A 15,551-nucleotide genomic window follows, 5' to 3' on the forward strand; every position below is an offset into this window, starting at 1 on the left:
ATACATTAAACCAGTGTCTCTCAAACTGTGTACCATGACACATTGGTGTGCTCAGAAGAGATTCCAGAATTTTATTTTATTTTTTTTAAAATTCCCTTCATAAGTATACACTAGAATAGATGACATGTACATCACAAATGCAAGTCTGTCAATGTTATGAGTGTCTGTGTGTTTAAAGATACAACCGCCCAGACAAGAATTATTCTTTGATGTGATTGGTCCTTGATAACAGCAAGTAATTTTATTTTTTATGCAGTAGTTATCCTAACTTGAGCAACAACGCAATCAAGGCTTTGTTACTGTTCAGATTTTCTTATCTTTGCGAACTTGGATTTTCAGCTCTGACAGAAATTAAATTTAAAAAAAAGAGAATTGCAGATGGTGGATGATGAAATGCATGTTTGCCAGTCAACTACAGAGGCACATTTTAAGTTCATTTTTACCCAAAACAAGCACATCCATCCCATTGATTTTAGCAATTCTATTCTATCTATTTTAGTTTCACCGTTGTTACAATTACCCATATAGCTTAAAGAACTTTAAATAAATAAGTCTCAAATGTAATTTTTTGTTGGTTTTGCAATTTTATAATTTCAATTATAATGTGCTGCGAAAAACATTTGTTCTGTTTAGTGTGCTGGAGCTAAAAAACAAATTGTAACACACAGCATTAAACAATATTGGAACATTCCAATCCACTCCCTTTCAAACTTAATGGAAGATTAGATTTTTACCTTTATCTTCTTTTTGGTAGTCCCTGGAGAATTCTATACACAAGAGCCCAGATTCACTAAAGATAGTGACTCAATCACTGTTGGCCGATTCTCTAGCCCAGGGGTGCCCACACTTTTTGGGCTTGCGAGCTACTTTTTAAATGACCAAGTCAAAATGATCTACCAACAATAAAATTAAAAAAAAACACAAAGCACACTGTATGCATAGAAAATGTTAATCATCATTCCTATTCCAGGGTTTTTCAAAGAGGTCAAAGCAGATGACTCTAAGCACTATCACCTCAGTAACAACCATACAAAAATAGACAAATATACCCCCTCCCTTTTTACTAAACCACGATAGCAGTTTTTAGCGCAGGGAGCTGCGCTGAATGCCCAGCGCTGCTCTCGACACTCATAGGCTCCCTGCGCTAAAAACCTCTATTGCGGTTTAGTAAAAGGGGACCTTAGTGTAAAATATAGACAGCAGATATAAATTCAGACACATTTTGATCACTAAATTTAAAATAAAATCATTTTCCCTACCTTGTCTGGTGATTTCATGAGTCTCTGGTTGCACTTTCTTCTTCTGACTGTGCATACAATCTTTCTTCCCTTCTTTTAGCCTGTATGCTTCTTCTCCTCCAGACCTCATTCCTTCCCCCCAACTTTTCCTTCCTCTTCCCTGCCCTTTCTTTCTCTCTGCCTCCCTTTCATTTTTTTCTGTTTCTCTTCTTTCCTTCTGTATCCCTGCCTGCCCTTTTTCTTTCTTTCTCCCTGCCCTTCCCCAAGCCACTGCCATTGCCATTACCATCGGGGACCAGGACCCAAACACCACCAATAACAGGCCCCAAGCTCTCCCTGCTTCGGCCAACCAGCATTCCTCTCCCCGACGTCAATTCTGCCGTCGGGAAGAGGAAGGCTGATCAGCCCAAGATCGTGATCAACCTATTGGGGGAAATGCTGCCGGGTCCTGCCTTTGCGGAAACAGAAAGTAGGCAGGACCCGGCAGGAACAAGAACAAATGCTTCACTAACATAAGAACATAAGAAGCGCCATCTCCGGATCAGACCTTCGGTCCATCAAGTCCGGCGATCCGCACACGCAGAGGCCCAGCCAGGTATACACCTGGTTTATTTTATAGCCACCATATCTTTATATGCCTTTCTCAAGGAGATATGCATCTAGTTTGCTTTTGAAGCCTGGGACTGTCGATTCTGCAATAATCTCCCCTGGGAGAGTATTCCAGATGTCCACCACTCTCTGTGTGAAGCAGAACTTCCTGACATTAGTCCTGAACTTGTCCCCCCTTAGCTTCATTTCATGTCCTCTTGTCCGTGTCAAATTGGACAATGTAAATAATCTTCTCTGCTCTATTTTGTCGATTCATTTCAGTATTTTGAAAGTCTCGATCATATCCCCCCGCAGTCTCCTTTTCTCAAGGGAGAACAATCCCAGTGTTTTAAGTCGATCCTCATATACCAGTTTCTCCATACCCTTCACTAGTTTAGTTGCTCGTCTCTGCACCCTCTCCAGCAGTTTTATATCCTTCTTTAGGTAGGGAGACCAATGTTGGACGCAGTATTCCAAGTGAGGTCTGACCATTGCCCTATAAAGCGGCATTATTACTTTCTCCGATCTACTCGAGATTCCTTTCTTTATCATGCCCAACATTCTATTTGCCTTCTTTGCCGCTGCCGCGCATTGTGCCGACGGCTTCAGGGTCCTATCTATCAGTACACCCAGGTCTCTTTCTTGTTCACTTTTTCCCAGAGTTGCACCTGTCATTTTGTACTCGTATTCCTTATTCTTACTGCCTAAATGCATTACCTTGCATTTCTCCACGTTGAACCTCATTTGCCATTTCTCCGCCCATTTTTCTAACCGACACAAATCGCTCTGGAGTTCCTCACTATCCTCCTGCGATCTGATTTCCCGGCAGAGTTTTGTGTCGTCTGCAAACTTGATGATCTCACTGGATGTTCCGTTTTCCAAGTCATTGATATAAATATTAAAAAGGATCGGCCCAAGTACCGAGCCCTGGGGTACACCACTAGTCACTTTCTCCCAGTCAGAGAACTTCCCATTTATGCCCACTCTCTGCTTTCGGTTTTCCAGCCATTTGCCTATCCATCTTTGTATATCTCCCTCTATGCCATGGCTTTGTAGTTTCCTGAGAAGTCTTTCGTGTGGAACTTTGTCGAACGCTTTCTGGAAATCCAAGTATATTATGTCCACCGGCTTTCCACTATCAATTTGCTCGTTCACGGTCTCAAAGAATTGGAGTAAATTCGTCAAACACGATTTCCCTTTCCTGAATCCATGTTGACTGGGTTTCATCAAGTCGTGTGTGTCCAAGTGCTGTCTCCCACATTAGCCCGTAGCGAACGCTTGCTTCAGGGCTCTCAACATGTGCATGCAGGCTTCCCTTCTCCCCCCCCCCTCCCCGGACATAACTTCCGGTTTCGGAGGGAAGAGAAGAGAAGCCTGCACGCACACGTTAGAGCCCGGAGCATAAGTTCGCTAGGGGCTGAAATCTCCAAGCTGGTTTTTCGGGGGTTTTTTTTAATGTTCAGCAGCGGCAGATGACAGCTGGGCGGACCGCCCAGCTAAAAGGCCCTAGGGAGAACACTGGAGAGGAAGGCTGATCGGCCCATAGATCAGGACGGCAACACGAGTGCGATCGACTCGAGTTGCCTTCTTGAGCTACTGGTCGATCGCGATCGACGCGTTGGGCACCCCTGCTCTAGCCGATTTTCAAACAGCGGTTGATTCACTATCAAGTTTGCATGCAAATGATTTGCAAGGAGTACAAATCATTTGCATACAAACTCACCGACTTAATCACTCAATAAGCGATTGAGTCGGTGAACAGCCCTGTCACTAGTGACAGGAGAAGCAGCCTCCTGTCACTGGTGTCATGCCTTCTGCCGGAGGTTTTTCCCCCATTTTTTTAAATGGTACAGATATTTTGCATATATTACACATAGAGTCGTTTGAATGTACCATTATGACATTGGAGGAATAAAGATCTTCATTTTATCAGATGAGTTGGAGGACACTTTTGTAGTGCACATCATTCTGATCTGGACAATTCCATTCTGGTTTCTTTGTATTTGTGTTTGTGGTTTTGTTTTCCCTGTTTTGTTCTTTCTCCATTCCTGGGAAGGAAGTCATGTGATCAACTGTGCCATTGTATTCTAAAGTATGATAATTATTAAAAACTAGTGTTTAAGCCCGTTATATTAACGGGTGCTAGAGTAGATGTCTGTCTGTCTGGGTTTTTTTTTTTTCTTTGTCTCTCTCTCTCCATGGACGCTGCCTGTTTGTCTGTCATTTTTCTGTCTGTGTCTCTCCCTATTAGAGAATGACACGGGGAAAAAATCTATCCCCGTCACCGCCCCGTCCCCAGCCCACCATCCTCTGCACCACCCCGTCACCACCATTCCCTTCACCGCCCCGTCACCGTCACCCCTTTCACCACCCCGTCACCGCCACTGCCATTCCATTCACCGCCCCGTCACCGTCCCCGCAGCATCCATATAAGCCTTAGTACTGTAATATTTAGCTTATTCCTTCCTTATACATCAAAGTTCTGGCTGCTGAACTAGAGAAAGAGATGTTCAGCTGTCAGGGCTTTGTTTATAAATTTTATCAACACAACTAATATACTACTTTATCCTAAAGCAAAAAATAAATAGAATTTTTTTTCTACCTTTGTTGTCTGGTTTCTGCTTTCCACATCTTCTCATTCAATTCCTTCCATCCACTGTGTGTCTTCTCTCTGCGTCTTCCATTTGATGTTACTGTGCCTCTCCCTTCACCCTCCCCCAATTGGTCTAGTACCCATCTTCTTCCCTCCGCTCCCCCATAGTCTGGCATCTGTCTTCTTCCCTTCCAGCATCTTCTCCCCACTCTGTCTTCCACATTTCCCTTCAGGGTCTGTTCCTCTCTACCCTCTTTCAATGTCTGTTCTATTCTTTTCCATCACCACCCTTCCCTCCCTCCTTTACCATCTGTTCCTTTCTACTACCCTTCAGCTCCTCTCGCATGGCCTATCTATCTACCTTCCTCCCTCTTATTTTCGTGGCATGTTACAATGTAATTTGTGCAAGCCACTGGAGCCTGCGAGCTCTGTCCCTGTCCCATCCCCACAAACCATCTCGCTTCTGTGCTCCTATTTTCCCTATTTCTAATATCTCCCCTATGTATCTGCCATTGCCCCCCCCCCCTTGAGTCCATATACCATCCCCATGGCATGTCCCCTTTATGTCTCTGTCCCTATGCCCCATGCACATAATTTCCACTCTTTCTGTTACCTTCCTCTGTCCAGATTTCCCCTATCTTCCTCATCCATACCAGTGTGCCTCTTCTTTTCAACCCCATCTAGCTTTTTTCCCTCTTTCTCCCCACCCCCCCTGCTTCCAGCATCTGGCTCACCTGCCTGTCTTCCCCTTTCTTTCCTGCTGTGGGTTTCTTTTTTTCCCTCTTCATCCCCTTGGCCCTTCCTTCCTAGCATGAGCCGGGAACAAACGCGATCGCACGGTCTAGCAGCCCCCACCTACCTGATCGCAGCGTTTAGCCAGCTCCCTCCCTCCACCTCACCTTATATTCTGAGTTTGCCGGCTTCCTCTTTCCCGAGCCGCACGCGTTTAAAAAGACACGGCTGCGCGAGTCCATCAAGCTTCTCTCCTGCAACTTCCTGTTTCCAGTTGCGTCAGAGGAGAAGCTTGATGGACTCGCGCAGCCGCGCATGCATGGCTTTTTGAACGCGTGCGGCTCAGGAAAAAGGAAGCCGGCAAACTCAGAATTTAAGGTGAGGTGGAGGGATGGAGCTGGCTAAACGCTACGGGTGGGCGGTGGCTGCGGGGACCGCGCGATCCTTAATGCCTCACTGCAGAGACAAGACCATTCACCGCTCCACAGGCGGTGAATGGCCTTGTCCCCGTCCCCGCAGCGACTGTTATTTTTCTTTCCCCGTTCCGGTGGGTTACCCGCAGCTAAACGTGGCTAGCCGCGGGTAACCGCCACCATGTCATTCTCTACTCCCTATGTCCTTAGTGCCCTCAGTGCCTCTGTCCTGTGTCCTTAGTGCCCCCAGTGCCTCCGTACTGTGTCTTAGTGCCCCAATGCCTGCGTACCGTGTCCTTAGTGCCCCCAGTGCCTCCTTCCCATGTCCTTAGTGCCCCCAGTGCCTCTGTCCTGCTTAGTGCCCCTTTCTATGTCCTTAGAGCCCCCAGTGCCTCCTTCCTATGTCCCCATCACTATCTTCCAGACTTTGTCCACCCCCAATGCCAGCCAGCCTGCCTGCCTCCCATTCCACTGAGCAGCATGTTTCCATTTAACCCCCCCACCCCCGAAGCCAGCCTGCCTGCCTCCCTCCCATTCCACTGAGTAGCATGTTTCCATTTAACCCCCCCCCCGCCACTACCGCCGCTGTGCAACCGACCCTATTGACCCTCCCATCCGACCCTCCCACTGTTAGACGGCCGACAAACCTCCCAGCTCCAGCAGCGCCCGAGGCACAGTAAACATGCTGCTTCGTGGCCTTCTACTGCCCTAATTTCCTCTGCCGCATCTCTGATGATGTCATCAGGGACGCGGCAGATGAAATCAGGCCAGTAGAAGGACGCGAAGCAGCGTGTTTACTGTGCCTCAGATGCTATTGGAGCCGGGAGGTTTGTGTTCGTGTCGCGGTGGGAGGTTCGGCTGGGAGGGTCAACGGGGGGTTTCGGGTAGGGTCAGCGCTGGGGGGGGGGGGGGGAGTCACAACGTGTTACCTGCCGGCGGTCGTATTTCCTAGAATAGAACCCTAAGTGCGCATGCGTACTCTTACCTGCCACGGACATACAGATCATGGAACACGCAGGTAAGGGTGCGCATGCGCGCTTAGCATTTTATTATAGTATATGATATGATGTCCCATATGGTATAAATCTCTTTGACTTCGATGTCTCCCTTTGGAGAGCACAGAAAATTTGATGACATATGTTGGCTCTTCCCAGATATGAAAAGCATTAATAAACAGGTATTTAATTATTGTACAGCTTTTTCTCATGTCTGTTATTTGAATTCACAGAACGGAGTCTCTAGCCTAGTCATGTTGGGAGAGAGAGTCCATTCTGGCAATTCTTTGGGCCCCGATGTTCAAGTCTCTCAGCCTGGCTTGAACAAACTAATGCAGTTCCTTGCAAGATGTACTTAAACTTTAAACTTTAAAAAGGGTAAATACGATTGCATGAGAGCCATGGTAACAAAATGACTCGAGAAGATGGTGGACAAACTTGAAACAGTAGATCAGGCATGGTGCCTATTGAAAAATACTATTGCAGAAGCACAAGATCTCTACATTCCGAGGATTTCCAAAGATCGTAGAACTAAAGGCAAAGGAGAACCGGCATGGCTTACCATATAGGTGAAGGAAGCCATAAAAGAAAAGAAGGACTCTTTCAAAAAATGGAAATGCACGAAGACAACCGAAGCCTGGAACAAACATAAAGATGAACAGAAGAAATGTCACAAGGCGGTGAGGGATGCAAAACAGGACTATGAGGAAAAAATAGCCCGGGAGGCCAAAAACTTCAAGCCCTTCTTTAGATACGTGAAAGGGAAAAAACCTGCAAAAGAGGCAGTGGGACCCCTGGACGACAAGGGAAGAAAAGGGTACATCAAGGAAGATAAACAAATCGCAGACAAACTAAATTCCTTCTTTGCGTCCGTCTTTACGAAGGAGGACACCTCAACAATACCTGAAGCGGAGAAACTGTTTACAGGAGAAATAGAGGACAGCCTCACCACAGTTGAAGTGAACTTAGATCAGATATACTACCAGATCGACAAACTTAAAAGTGACAAATCCCCTGGACCGGATGAAATTCACCCGAGAGTCTTGAAGGAATTGAAGGTTGAAATCGGAGAGTTATTGCAAAAACTTGCAAACCTGTCAATCAGAACTGGTCAGATACCAGACGACTGGAGGAAAGCGAACGTCACGCCAATTTTCAAAAAAGGATCGAGAGGAGAACCGGGCAACTATAGACCTGTGAGTCTTACGTCTGTCCCCGGCAAGATGATTGAATCACTGATCAAGGATAGCATAGTTCAGCACTTGGACACACACGACTTGATGAAACCCAGTCAACATGGATTCAGGAAAGGGAAATCGTGTTTGACGAATTTACTCCAATTCTTTGAGACCGTGAACAAGCAAATTGATAGTGGAAAGCCGGTGGACATAATATACTTGGACTTCCAGAAAGCATTTGACAAAGTTCCACACGAAAGACTTCTCAGGAAACTACAAAGCCATGGCATAGAGGGAGATATACAAAGATGGATAGGCAAATGGCTGGATAACAGGAAACAGAGAGTGGGCATAAATGGGAAGTTCTCCGACTGGGAGAAAGGGACTAGTGGTGTACCCCAGGGCTCGGTACTTGGGCCGATCCTTTTTAATATTTATATCAATGACCTGGAAAACGGAACATCCAGTGAGATCATCACGTTTGCAGACGACACAAAACTCTGCCGGGCAATCAGATCGCAGGAGGACAGTGAGGAACTCCAGAGCGATTTGTGTCGGTTAGAAAAATGGGCGGAGAAATGGCAGATGAAGTTCAACGTGGAGAAATGCAAGGTAATGCATTTAGGCAGTAAAAATAAGGAATACGAGTACAGAATGTCAGGTGCAACTCTGGGAAAAAGTGAACAAGAAAGGGATCTGGGTGTACTGATAGATAGGACCCTGAAGCCGTCGGCACAATGCGCGGCAGTGGCAAATAAGGCAAATAGAATGTTGGGCATGATAAAGAAAGGAATCTCGAGTAGATCGGAGAAAGTTATAATGCCGCTTTATAGGGCAGACCCCACTTGGAATACTGCGTCCAACATTGGTCTCCCTACCTAAAGAAGGATATAAAACTGCTGGAGAGGGTGCAGAGACGAGCAACTAAACTAGTGAAGGGTATGGAGAAACTGGAATACGAGGATCGACTTATAACACTGGGATTGAGAGGACTTCCGGCGGAAGCATGGGGCTGTGAGCAGGACAGGCTCGTGGCTCCGGTGCGCCCACTGCAGAAAGATCGATAATCGGCTTTGAAAACCTTAGCTCCCGGTGTCGGCGTGCAGGGGAGTGCGGTCGGGCGTCTCGGTTGAGATCTCGCGGCTGTACGGGGTATGGCCGCGCGTCCGGGTAAGACGGACCGTGAGCACCGAAAGCAGCCCGAGCTCAAGATGGCGGCGCACGTGGCACCTGCATCGCCGGCAGCACCCGAGACCCCCAGCTCTTTATGGGTCGCGGAGGTCACAGCCGAGGTGCAGGCCGCGCTGGAGGGCACGCTAGGAGCTAAACTCCAGCATATTTTGGATAAGCTGGACACGCTAGACCAGAGATTTGCAACCCTGACTTCGGAGGTTCGGGAGACCCAGCAGAGAGTCAGTTCCACTGAGGACGCGGTGCAGAGGATCTCACAGGAACAGGAGGGTCAGTCTACTTCTCTGGCAGCGCTCCGAGCCAAGGTGGAGGATCTTGAGAACCGGTCCCGCCGAAATAATTTGAGGTTCGTGGGCTTGCCTGAGTCTCTGGGGGAAGCGGATCTGGGGGACTTCCTGGAGAAATGGCTGCTGGAGTCTTTGGCCCTTCTGCAGCAATTGGGTCCCATCTATATCGAGCGGGCGCATCGTTTGGGATCCCGGCGAGATGGAGCGGAGCGTCCGCGGGTGGTTATTTGCCGCCTGCTCAACTACCGCCATAAGATTGCGGTTCTCCGGGCCCTACGTCAGGGGAAGAAACTTCTTTATAACAACAAACCAGTCCTCTGTTTCCAGGACTACTCGGCGGAGGTTTCGCAGGCTCGGCGCAAGTTTTCTCCTCTGTGTTCCAGTCTTGTCCGGCGCAGTATTCCTTTCTCTCTTCAATACCCTGCTCGGTTGCGGGTGATGCACTCCGGCAGGCCACACCATTTTGATACTCCAGAGGCGGCTCGGCAGTTTGTGGAGGAGAAGTTCCCGGAGGTGGCGCCGTGATCTGCGGCTGGGCTTCTGTGGTGGAGCTGTCCCCGTTGGGAGCTGGATGCTGAGGATCTAGATTTCGAGAGAGCTGCGAAGACTCCTTCGAGGACCTTCCCCCTGGGATGTGGGGGGCTTCTGCTGATCTCGCTCCACGTCCTGAACATTATTTTTTTTATTTTTTTTATTTTTTTTTGTTTTTCTTTATTTCATGTGTTGGGTTTCCTGCACTTTGAGCCTGTTCATCTTTGCTATGCATGAGTGAGTGTGAGTGTGGGGGGGGTCTGTGTGCTTTGTGTCCTGGGGCAGCTGTGGGGGGTTGGAGTGGACGTGGTTTGGATTGTGGGGGGTCTGTCTAAGGGGCTTATTTGGTATGTTCTTTTGTGTGACGGAGGGTCTGGGTCGGCTATGGAGGTGTGGATGAGGTGAGTATGGCTGCTTGTCTGGAGAGGGGGGTGGTTGGGGGTTCTGTTTGCTTGTTGGATGGTTGGGGTGCTGGGTGCGGTATTCTGTCAGGGTTTTTTTTTTAATCTGGCTCTTCTTCGGTGGAAGCCCATGGTCTGTTAGTTTCGGGGTGGGTATAGGGGCTGAAGGGATCAGTGTGGGACCTGCAGTGGGCGTGCCTGCTTCCTGGAAGTGGCACCAATTGGGGTGCGGTACTTGGTTTGGTGTGGGTTTTGGGGGGGGCGGGGAGTTGTTGGGGGGGAACAGGGGGGGGGGGTGGGGGGTTTGGTTGGGGATGGAGATCTCTTTTGGGTTAGACAGGTGGGTGAAAGATGGTGCTTTTTGAGTGAGTGGTTAGAGGGGTGGTGGCTGGGACGCTCCTCTGGCCTTTTACGATGGGATATTCTGTATCTGCTTTTGGCTCTTTTTCTAGTCTTTCCTGGAACATAATTTGATATCTTGGAATGTGGGGGGGATACATTCTCCGATTAAACGGAATAAAATATTGCAAGCCTTGAATCGCAGGAGGGCCTCCATAGCTTTTCTCCAGGAGACCCGGTTGTCTTCTGTGGAGCATGCTAAGCTCTGCTCTTGGTGGGTGGGCACACATTTGGAGGCTCCGGCTCTGGGGGGTAAGGGTGGGGTGGTGATACTTTTTCGCAAGGGTCTTCGCCTCCAAACTCACAAGGTACTTCGGGATCCTGAGGGTCGGTATCTTATTGCTTCGGTCTCTCTTAACAATAAACCCTTATTGCTTTGTAATCTGTATGCTCCTAACAATCCTTCTGCCAAGTTTTTTCGGAAGTTGCGTAACCTCTTGTTACAGTTTGGTGATATTCCGGTGCTTCTCAGGGGTGACTTCAATGAGGTCCCTGATCCTCGGTTGGATCGGTCTTCTTCCGTGGGAAGAGAGTCTCTTCGGGCCTGCACGGGGGCTAACATGCTGACTTCCTCTTTGAACTTATTGGATGTTTGGAGGGTTCTCCATCCGGTGGAGCGGGACTATTCCCATATGTCTCGTGCCCATGGGACACTTTCTCGCATTGATTATATTCTTTTGTCCAGGGACCTTCTCCCGGCGGTTCAAGAAGCCATGTTGGGCCCCGTTGAAATCTCAGACCATGCTTGGGTGGGTCTGCGTTGGCTTTGGGGGTCACCAAGGGTGGGGGGTGTTTCCTGGCGGTTTCCCTGTCATTTATATCGTAATGTTCGCTTTCATGAATTTTTGTTGGCTAAATGGAGAGATTTCCAAATTGCCAATATGCAACATAGGGAGGATCCGATTCTCTATTGGGAGGCTGCGAAGGCCGTGTTGCGTGGGGAAATCATGTCGTTTGTATCTTTTGAGGCTAAGGCACGTCACAGAGAGATTCTTACTTGGGAAACTAGGGTTAGGACTTTGCGGCGGCGCTTCGCCAGGGCCGCTACGTTGACGCTTAAAAAGCAGCTTTTGGAAGCACAGCAGGTCTTGAATGAGCTCCTGCACAGGGGGGCGCAACGGTCTAGGGAGCATTATCAATTTCAACTTTTTCGGTTCGCCAACAAGAGTAGCAGGATGTTGGCGCGTTTAGCTCGCTCGTATCGGGGATCCGCGGGTGTCACCGCTCTGCGCGATGCGAGAGGCGTGCTTCACCATAAGACTGAGGACATTGGTCGAATTCTGCAGGACTTTTTCGCTGACTTGTATGCCTCGCCTGGCCCAGATCTTCTTGCAGGGGGGGTTTATTTGGACAGCTTGGATTTACCCCATCTCAGTACAGATGACTCCACCCTGTTGGAGCGCCCTGTGCGGGCGGAGGAAGTGGAGTGGGTGATCCGTGCCAGCCCGTTGGGCAAATCTCCGGGGCCTGATGGCTACCGGGGTGAATTTTATAAGTTGATGGTGGATGAGATAGCTCCGTTGTTGTCGGAAATCTTTAATTTGAATGTGGCCAAGGGGTTATTGCCCCGTTATTTGAATTCGGCGCAGATCATTGTTCTTCCTAAGCCGGGTCGGGACCCGACCCTGCCGGACTCCTATAGACCCATCTCCCTGCTCAATTTTGAGACAAAACTGATGGCTAAGGTGCTGGCGAATCGGTTGGCTCGTGTGCTACCTTCCCTAATATCGGAGCAGCAGGTGGGGTTTGTACGAGATCGGCCTGTTTCTAAGAACCTTCGTCGTATCTTGCTGGCCCTGGAGAAATCTAGAGTGGATGGAACCCCCGCTGTACTGGTGAGCTTTGATGCCGAAAAGGCCTTTGACCGGGTGCGGTGGGGGTTCCTCTTTGCTACGCTGGGGGCGTTCGGGTTTGGCATCTTTTTTCTTGGTGCTCTTTGGGCCCTTTATAGTGACCCGGTGGCCCGGATTTCGGTGAATGGTGACTTATCAGACTCCTTTTCCATCTGTAGAGGGACCCGCCAGGGCTGTCCCCTGTCGCCTCTGCTGTTTGTGCTTTCCTTGGATCCCCTGATTAGGAAGCTTCAGGCCAATGCTGACATCAGTGGCCTTCAACTGGGAGCCTCTCATTTTAAAATTGCGGCTTTTGCCGATGATCTTTTGGTGTTTTTGACTAACCTGCAACGTTCTCTGTCCACCCTTTTGGAGAGTATTAGGGAATATGGGGATTTTTCAGGGTTCACCTTAAATTTGGAGAAATCGGAGGCCCTGGCTTCGCCTGGGGATCTCCGGCACTCTTGGAGGGGGACTTTTCCACTGCATTGGGCGGATTCCTCTTTCCCTTATTTGGGAATTCAACTGTCCATGGATGTTCGGGAGCTTTATAGGTTAAATGTCACTCGGTTGCTTTCCACTACCGGCTCTGTGTTGGCCGCCTGGCGTAATTTGCCTCTTTCTTTGATGGGGAGGGTGCAACTTTTTCGGATGGTTTTGTTCCCTAAGTGGCTTTATGTACTGCAAACGTTGCCTTTGTATCTCTTGCGTAGGGATATCTGGGCCCTGTCCTCTTTGTTGTCCAAGTTCTTTTGGGGTGATCGGCGACCTAAATTGCGGTGGCAGTTGTTGGTGGGATCCTGGAGCCGGGGAGGTTTTGGGGTGCCAGATATGGCTCTTTATAATCAGGCGTGTCTGTTGCGCCACGTCCGAGACTGGGTTTTGGGTACGGATCTTTATACTGATCTCTTTCTGGAGCGCGATTATTATTATCCTTTTCACCTTCTCTCTTTATTGCATGCTAGGCTGGCGATGCTGCCCGTATTCTGTCGGCGGAGTATTTTGTTTCGTCCCCTTTGGGAGGTATGGCGACGGCTGCTATCGTTTTGGCGGCAGGATCCACATGTTAGTGTGTTACTGCCTTTGACCGGCAATCTCTCCTTCCCTCCGGGGCTCTTCCCCTCTCTCTTTGGGTGTTGGCGAGCTAAAGGGTTTGAATATCTTTTTCAGTTGATGCGGGAAGACGGCACGCTCCTTTCATGCGATGAGTTGTTGGGTAGGGGTCTGCCTTCTTCAGGTCTTTCCTTTGCTCATTGTCAACTGCGGCATTACGTGCGGTCTCTTCCTCAGAGCTCTCTTTCTTTGGATTTTGGGATTCGTTTTCGAGACTTTTTGGAAGGGGGGGAGGACTCAGCTTCTGGGATCTCGATTTCTTTGTATCATAAGCAACTTGGGGCGCTTGGTCCACCGCGGGAGTTTTCCTTGGTGCTGATGGCTTGGCAGAGGGATTTGGGGCGGGAAATCGGAGCGGGCTTTTTGCTTCAGGCTCTTCGCGGGGTTCCTGCTTTGGTGCATAGTGCGGAGCTTCGTGAATGCCATTTTCGGACCTTGTTGAGAGCCTATGCTTCCCAGAGCCGGGCCTACCATATGGGCTGTGTCAATACTCCCTACTGTCTCACCTACCATACAGAGGTGAATTCTTATTTTCATGGTCTTTGGGGTTGTGAGAGTGTTCAGAGCTTTAGGGGGGGCCCTGGCTTCCTTTCTTCAGGGTCTCTTGCGAGTTTCTGTTCCTGTTTCTGTATATCATATGTTATTCACTCATTTTTCCTTGTTTTCTGTGTACACATCTGTGGAGAAATTGTTTTTGAGCAAATGTTATATTTTGGGGAAAAAATGTATCTTGAATTTCTGGCTGGCGGAGGTTCCTCCCTCCTTCTGGTACTGGCGGAATAAATTACATGCCCTTCTTGGATGGGAGGCCCTTTTGGCTTCTTCCTCTCGCCGCCGGAGCAGAGACTTTGTTCACATTTGGACTCCTTATTTGGACAGTTTGCCTCCCCGGGTGCGTAGTCGTATCTTGAATAGACTACCTGCGTATTCTATCCCGCCTGTCTGATATGGGGGTGTGGGGTTGGGGGGAGTGGGGTGCTGGGCGGGGTTTTGGGGGGGTAGGGGGGTATGGGGGGGGTTGGGATACTTTGTTACCTGAGAGGACATCAGAGTCCAGTCCTCTTGGGGGTAGGGAGCTCTGTTTTCTATATTTGAAATGTTTTTGCCCTGCTGTTTACTTGTGATCTGGTTGTTGCTTAATAAAAACAGATTTCATACAAAAACACTGGGATTGTTCTCCCTTGAGAAAAGGAGACTGCGTGGGGATATGATCGAGACCTTCAAATTACTGAAAGGAATCGACAAAATAGAGCAGAGAAGATTATTTACATTGTCCAATTTGACACGGACAAGAGGACATGAAATGAAGCTAAGGGGGGACAAGTTCAGGACTAATATCAGGAAGTTCTGCTTCACACAGAGAGTGGTTGACATCTGGAATACTCTCCCAGGGGAGATTATTGCGGAATCGACAGTCCTAGGCTTCAAAAGCAAACTAGATGCATATCTCCTTGAGAGAGGCATATAAAGATATGGTTGGCTATAAAATAAGCCAGGTGTATACCTTGCAGGGCCTCCGCATGTGCGGATCGCCGGACTTGATGGACCGAAGGTCTGATCCGGAGATGGCGCTTCTTATGTTCTTATGTTCAATAAATTAGGTCTGCCAAATAGCTACCTGCTTATCCAATGACAAAGATATTATTCATGTTTGAAAACAAATGCAATATTGGCCTCTTGCAAGGGTTTTTTATTATCAGTTGCCCAGGATATGTTCTCAAATACAGTAGGATATGTTCTCAAATATAGTATCAAACTAAAATCAGCATAAATCAATGACATTTAACCCCCCCCCCCACCTCCGAAGCCAGCCTGCCTGCCTCCCTCCCATTCCACTGAGCAGCATGTTTCCATTTAACCCCCCCTCCCCCCTCCGCCGCTACTGCTGCCGTGCAGCCAACCCTCCCACTGCTAGACGGCCGACAAACCTCCCGGCTCCAGCAGCGTCCGAGGCACAGTAAACATGCGTTGCTACCTTAAGGATGACTTTCATTATGGTTTTTATTCAACTCTACCATTTCACTACATTACAGAAATGGGAATGACAGTTTCATTTCCTA

General features: G+C 48.6%; 1 protein-coding gene across 7 annotated transcripts in view; it reads right to left on the bottom strand.

Moving 5' to 3' along the window:
- The window catches only part of ZNF618 (zinc finger protein 618), a 771,796-nt gene that overhangs the window by 407,727 nt on the left and 348,518 nt on the right, over positions 1-15,551 (bottom strand). The gene's annotated exons all lie outside the window — the stretch shown is intronic.

The sequence above is a fragment of the Geotrypetes seraphini genome, chromosome 10, assembly GCF_902459505.1.
Source record: "Geotrypetes seraphini chromosome 10, aGeoSer1.1, whole genome shotgun sequence".
NCBI lineage: Eukaryota > Metazoa > Chordata > Amphibia > Gymnophiona > Dermophiidae > Geotrypetes > Geotrypetes seraphini.